Source organism: Trifolium pratense, linkage group LG7 (assembly GCF_020283565.1).
Source record: "Trifolium pratense cultivar HEN17-A07 linkage group LG7, ARS_RC_1.1, whole genome shotgun sequence".
Lineage (NCBI taxonomy): Eukaryota > Viridiplantae > Streptophyta > Magnoliopsida > Fabales > Fabaceae > Trifolium > Trifolium pratense.
This window is the reverse complement of record NC_060065.1, coordinates 13,379,913-13,387,574: the sequence shown is the minus strand read 5'-3', so window position 1 is coordinate 13,387,574 and position 7,662 is coordinate 13,379,913.

The window sequence follows — 7,662 nt, the reverse complement described above, 5'->3', positions numbered from 1 at the left end:
AAGTCGCCACCGAACTTTATTTATTCCCAAAGGAAAAGGAAAATATCGATAAAACCTTGAAAGAGAGGAAAAATGGTCGTCGCAACCATTTCCGAGTTCGGGAGTCAATTATGTGAGGGGAAGGTATTAGCACCCCTTACATCCGTTGTACTCAACGGGAACCTTCTCGTTAATTTTAGGGTTAGAAAGAGTGTTTTTAATTTATTTGCTTGCTTTTTTTAATTATCGGAGTTATTTACAAGAGGGAAAAAAAATTAGTTTTTTATTAGTGTGCTTGACAAGATGTTGAATCTTGCTCCTACGTATCCCCGGGTGCAATGGAGGAATCAAAGCTACACGCAGTTCTTTGGTAGAAAATGATTGTTTGTTGGTTGATTTTATTTATGAAAATGTTTTTTGGTCGCGCTTGGGCAAAAAATTTGCTTTATCAAAGAGTCGGACTCACACTTGGGCGATAATATCCGTTTTGAGAAAAAGTAATTGAACGCGCACGGGCGTGAAAAATAATGTTTGTGGGTTGAAATTGATTTTATTATTTTTTAGGAGAATGACAATTATCTGAACTGCGAGCCAAACGGCAGGAATCCAAATAATTGGGAAGTGGGAAAGCCAAACGGCAGTCCACTCTTTTTATTCGTTTATTTACATCTTTTATTTTATATCTTTGAGTTTGCAAATAACAAATAAAAAAAGAATTAAAAATTAAAAGGACAGCAGTGGTGCAAACAGAAGCCGGGGGCGTGGATAACAACAGATTAACAAAGCCCAGCCCAGGAGTGGTCCAGAGGCGCAGGGTAACAAGTAATAACGCAGGGAGTGATCTCTGCCGTCTGATTGATCAGACGACTCCTATGTGATCTGGGCGCTGCGGCTCTTTGGCCGTTTGATGGAGATCAAAGGCTCCGGAATGATGGGCTGCGGTGTGCGCGCGAGCACGGGATTATGGCCTATATAAATACAGGGCGACTGATTTTTCCCAATTTTCACTAATCTTTCCCTTTCTTCCTCAACTTCTCTCTCGGTCTCTCTCTCTTTCTCAGTTCTCTCTCAGTTTTTTTTTCAATCAAATTAACAACAATCAATACAAACCTCTATTTTCTAAATCAAAAAAAGCATGGAAATAAAATATTATGAAAAGAAAAGAAACAATGGTCACCGGCGGCAAAAGAGGAGCTCTGGCGCAGGGAGAGAGCAAATTCGCGGCGGAGGAAGTGGTGATGAGTGGGGGCGGATTCGACGGCAGTAAAAGTGACTCGGTGGTTCGCCGTATTTGCAGCGGCAACGAGAGCTCCTTTTCTTTATTATTCTGCTCCTTCTATGTTTCTTTTCCCTTTCAATTTGATTTTGTTTCTATTCTTCTTTGCTTTGATTTTTCTTCTTTTTGATGTTATTGTTTTTTTGACAGTGGGTTTTTGATTTTATGGGTGGTTTGTATTGGTGGTGATATGTTGAAGATGGTGGCTGATGTGTGATTGGTAATGATGGTGTTGGTGGATGGTGGAGAGAAGGCGCAGTAACGGTGTTGCGGCAGTTGTTATTGTTTTTTCTCCCTGCCTTTTCTTGTTGTAAAACTCTTGTTATATATAAGCAAAGGAATTAGGTTTAGACTTTAATGTTGATTGTTCTGAATTAGGAATGTTTTGATGATGATTTGGAATTGTTGGGAGAATTGAATTTTTTTGAAACTTGAATCCAGGAGAAATCAAGGAGATGTTGAAATTTAGAGTTGGCAAACAAAGTGAATACGCGTATCCCATATTCTTTCTTTTCTTGATTTATTTTATTTTTATAATTTTTTTTTATTTTTATAATTTTTTTATTCTTTTATGACTTAATTACAAAAGACAAAATGAAACTAAAAAAAAATAATAATTACAAAATACATAAAAAGACTCAAGTGGGACTCGTACTCTCAACCTCATACTCATAATTACTTGGAAGACTCTTTTCGTTGCCCAACAAGCTAACACACACATTTGAAAGAAGAGTGCATAAAAAATAATTAAAAGGAACGTCAAAATTTGGGGTATGACACAAGCAGAACGAGCTGAGAGAGGATCTGAAGCCTATTGAAGAAAACATGGTGAAGGCGAAGAGGGTGAAACGGGCGCTGGAGGAAATGCACCGTATCGCCGTCGCCGACGCCGGTGAATTGGGGAGTTCTACCATGCCATGAAGTCTTTACTTGCTTGCTCTTTTATGTCTTTTTTCCTATGTTTGTAATTTGTTTCCGTATCTTTGAACCTTCGTTATTTTCATTCTGTTTCTTGCTTCCGTTGTATTTCCTTTACAAAAAATTTAAATATTAAGCAATTTCCTTTCCTTATGTATTGTTCTTTTGTTCCTTTTAGTGCCGCCTCCCTTTGCAATCTTCCATAACTAAGATGGGTCAAAATTTTTAACTCCTTGGAAACGTAAAAGTGACATTTCTCGAGACAGTCAACAGTTGGTGGTTACGACCGTCCAAGCATTTATTACTATCGTTAATAACGATGTTAAGGTTAAAAATTGACTATAAATATCACCTGATAAAACTCAAATTTATAACAACCTGTTTTGAATCATCACGATGGAAAAGAATAATGCCAAAATGCCTGCTGCTGAGAAGTCTCAACCTCAGCGAAGGAAGAAAAGGGTAGAGGTGTCTACCTCTAACTCCACTCGCTCCCGAAGGTCTAAGGATGTCAAAAAGGTGGAGGTTATCGTTCTTTCCTCGGATACCTCCGATTCTGGTAGTGGTGATGAGGATTACGTTTCGTTTCTGGAGACCTATATTCCTCCTGAGCTTCGTGCTTCTTCGTCCAGTGAAGAAGAGGGGTCCCGGGTCACCGTGGAATCCAAGATGACTTTCCCTGAGCCTGCGCAGAAGGATTCGGAGTCTGATTGACGAGATTTAGGACTAGCTCTTTCTTTGTAATTTCGCTTGCTATCATTGTACCTTTATTTTTTTAAAAATAAATAAAGATTTTTGGTCTCCGACTGAATTTATTGTTCCTGTGTTTCGCCTTCTTCTTAATCTTGAATCTTTTCCTTTTTGGGCGTTTTCCCTTGTTATGCCTTAAACAGGGCGAGGTTTGTATCACTGGCGTGGTTGTTCTTGAGGCGCGTTGTGCTTCGAGGTAGTAATTTGGCGACTTTGATTTCGCCTTTTAGGATAATAATTATTCGACGATAAATCTTCCAAGGTTTACTCTCGGGATACACGCTTTTGACACGTATTTAATCCGACGACGCGTGCGTTACCTCTTGCTTCAACTTCTGGACTTCAACCAACCGAAAAGGTTTTCCTCCTTAAATAGTATCTCTGTTTCTCTTCCCTTTACTTACTTCTTCTCGCGAATCCGTATTCTTTTTCGCATATCCTTCCTCGATCCTCCAGCAAGCCTTTGTTCAACGCTTCGTGTTAGGACGCTTCCAGTTTATTGCTCCAAGCTTTGTCAATTTCCTAAGGTATTCTTCTTTTATACCTTATTCCTTCTCGCCGATTTGGTCTGTCTTGAGTAGGAACCCTAATTTTCTGATTTAGGTTTTAAAAAGATGGTTATTTTGAGGGAGTTAGATGATAATGAGGGGAGGGTTCCTATTTCTTCTCCTAGTTATCTCGAATGGGCGCAACAAGTTCGCGCCCACTATACTAGGGCTAACGGTGTTCTTAATAGCCGAGGATTTTACTCGGAATTATGGGGTTTTGATGTTGGGAGTAGTAGTAGTGATAGTGATAGTGATAGTGATAGTGATAGTGATAGTAGTAGTGCTGACAGTGGTAATGACAGTGATTGCGTCATAATCGCCCCTTCCTCTTTCACAGGAAAGCGGAAGAATCCTTGTCGAGATCTGGTTGTTGCTGGTTATACTCCCGTCACCATGGAAGTTTCTTCAAAGTATACCAGTACAGAAATGGTGAGGAGCTTTAGGAAAGCCGTCAAGCTTTCAGACCCCTCTCATGAAGACTCTATTATAACCGAACCCGTCAGAGAGGACGAGTTTGTATTTTCTAAGAATGACAACCCGCCGCATTATTTCTATCTTTATACCGGCGTGATCCAACCCCTCAACATTTGGTTGCCTTTTACTTCCTTTGAGGCGGAGATATTGAAGGTTCTCAACGTCGCCCCTACCCAACTCCATCATAATAGTTGGGCCTTTATCAAAGCCTACGAGGTAATGTGTTCCGGCTTCGAACTGGAGCCCTCAATTGGCGTTTTTTTCTCTTTCTATCACATAAAGAACTTGAAGCCTCAAACTTTGGTCTCCCTTAGCAGTCAACCTAACCGTCGCCTTCTGAATCTATACGCTTCCAACTTCAAGAACTTTAAGAATTCTTTCTTTCGAGTTCGTAGTGGTGAGGAATTTTCTGACTTGATGTATGATGAGGTTGATGATCCTCTATTCCCTTTCTACTGGACCGATAACCCTAGGCTTATCAAGGGTGCTATCTTTGAGGCCTTAAGCGATTTTGAGCAAGATACCGTCAACTTCCTTGACTCTTATGCTCTTATGGATACCGCCGACATTCTTAGGTGTGAGGGTAATAGTGAAGCCCTGACAGAGTATTTACGCAAGTAATGCATTTGGTATTTTTCTACTTCTGTTTAATGTTGATCTCGCCTTATTATTAACTTGTGTTTTTTTTTTCTTTTTTCTTTTTTACTTTTGCAGAGAGAATGAGGATTATCTCTAATGAAGAGAGATTGGCGTTTTTGGCAAAAGCTCGCTAGCAGAAGGCCAATCCCGCCATTGCTGTGGTCGACCCGTTGAAGCAGCTACAAGTGGAGGAAGCTGCTGCCAAAGAAGGGCGAAGTAAGAAGAAGCACGAAGGGCGGATCCGTGTCGAGATCCCGGGGAAAGCAGCTCCTGGAGCCAAGGAAAACGAGGGTGTCGCTCCTCCTCCTCCCAAAAAACAGAGGGTCGAGAGTACTACTCAAACTGTCAAGGACGCCTCCAAAGGCAAAGGCGTGGCTTCTAGTTCTTCTCAGCCTCCTTCTCAAGACGCCGATGCCGGTGCTTCTCTTACTTGGAGCTCTTTTGACCCTTTCGATTTCATTGAGAGGGGAGTGACTATGGTTGGCGATATGACTCGCTTCACCAACACTCCTACTGAGGACCTGAGGAAGAAGGCTTTGGAGTACGAGGTTAAGGGCACTCTTCTCAACTACTTGCTGACAAATCGCCAAGAACAAGAGGTCCAAGAGGCGAAGCAGAAGGTGAAGACCGTTGATGATAACCTTGCTGATATTGAGAAGAGGTATACTGAGACCAAGACCAAGCTGGAGGCAGATATTAAGAAGCTGAAGGAAGAACAGGAAGGCGAGGCGGAGAGGTTGAGGAAAGAGTATGAGGAGAAGCTGGCCAAGATTAAGGAAAGCTACGCCGCTTCTGAGACTAAGCTTAAAGAGAATGCAGCTGCTCAGGACGAGAAAATTTCTAAGCTTTCCAAGGAGAGGGATGCAGCGGTGTTCTCTGCTGGGACTTTGGGCGAGGAAAAGGCTAGGTTGGAGAGTGATGTCACAGAGCTTCAGCTCTATGCCGCCAGCCAATATGACGAAGGCTTTTCTTTTGCCATTGAGCAGGTCAAGCTTCTTTTCCCAGATCTCGATGCTAAGCGCCTTGGCGAAGCTGATGCAATGAATCAGATTGTTGACGGCAAACTCGTTCCTTACGTTCCTCCTCAGTGAATGACTCCTTTTCCCTTTGTTGTAATGATTTTTGTTCTTGCCCTTCTGTGGCTTTTTGTAACTATTTTGTATGCCCTTTTGTGGCTTTGAACAATTTGCCCCTTGGCTGGGTCCTTTATAAATTTCTTTATTTGCCTGATTTCTTCTCTTCATAACTTTATGGATTATTATGCTTTTAGGTAACGCCTCCTATTGTTCTTGCTTCAGACACTTCTACCCCTACACCTGTGATGTCTTTGACATTTTAACATAATTGTGAGTTGTTTGAGAATAAATTTATACCTGTTGCCTTTTTGGCGATTGTAGCTGGTATGGCGATATGTCGCCTTGTCTTGAGTGTGTGCAAGCTTTTCCTCTTGGTGATATTGATAATCTTGCTTTTCTTTGCTGTATCTTTTTCTGACGCACCCAACTCGTAAGACTTACAGGTAACGCCAAGGCCTTGCAACCTTGTTTAATTTTTCTTTTTCTGACGTACCCAACTCGTAAGACTTACAGGTGACGCCAAGGCCTTGCAACCTTGTTTAATTTTTCTTTTTCTGACGTACCCAACTCGTAAGACTTACAGGTAACGCCAAGGCCTTGCAACCTTGTTTAATTTTTCTTTTTCTGACGTACCCAACTCGTAAGACTTACAGGTAACGCCAAGGCCTTGCAACCTTGTTTAATTTTTCTTTTTCTGACGTACCCAACTCGTAAGACTTACAGGTAACGCCAAGGCCTTGCAACCTTGTTTTATGGTTCAGCGCTCACATCTGAGTTGATCTTTGATAAAGATTCAGAGCTCAAGTTTGAGATAACCATTTTCGTTGATTCAGAGCCCGTAACTTAATCAGGTTGACGCAAATATTTTGACATATGCAAGAAGATATAAACTACTAGAATTTTGAAATTCAATGAGCCTCGATAAAAACCCGAGTTAAAACAGGGGAAAAGAGTGTCTCATTGTCTTTTTATTCATTTATGAAAACGGTTCTTATACATCATTAAAAATATTGCTAAAAGAAGAGAATGGTTTTACTTATTCTTCCACCAATAACGTGATGCCCTGCGATTAGCTGTAGTAGAACTTTAAGTTTGCTACGTTCCACGTCCTGGGGAGGATTCTTCCTTCCATGGTCTCTAGACGATATGCTCCTCCTTCGAAAGCTTCTTGCACCCGAAAGGGGCTTTCCCAGTTTGCCGCAAACTTTCCTCCTTTATCCTTTCCCATAGGTCTTTTCAGCACTAGATCGCCCTCTTGAAAACTCCTTTGTTTGACTCTCGTATTATAACGCATAGCGGCCCTTTGCTTTATGGCGAATTCTCTGAAATGCGCTCTTTCTCTTCTTTCCTCGATCATGTCTAGGTTCTCTTCCAAAGCTCTGTCGTTCTCTTCCTGCGTCGTGGTTTCTCTGCGCCAACTAGGAGGATTTATTTCCACCTGAAATCTGGCACGCAGTGAACACAATGCTGCACAAGATGCTATAGCACACGTTGCAGCAAGACAGTCGCAGAACACAGTAAATAAATAAATAAATTGCAGAACAATAAATAAGACAGGAAATTGTTAACCCAGTTCAGTGCAACGTCACCTACTCTGGGGGATACCAATCCAGGAATGAATCCACTATAATAGCTCTAGTTCAAAGCCCTCGACCAACACCCGGTACTTGACTTATCACCTAGACACTACCAATGCAATCCTATCTAAGAACCTCTTAGATAATGAGACACTGTCCCAAATTCCCTCTAACAACACATACCATGTTGCTGTCAATAATAATAATCAGGATGGAGACACTCTCCTAGAAACTAGACAACACTCTTGCTTAAAAGCTTATGAGTGAATCACACAAACTAACTCCGTGCTTAAAAGCTTAGGAGCAGTTGACAATAAACAACACAAACCCAGTCCTAAACTTGCATCAAAACGATACAAGAAAGGCTCACAAAAGACACACACACTAAACCTCAAAAACGCACACTTTAGTAATACAAGGTTTAG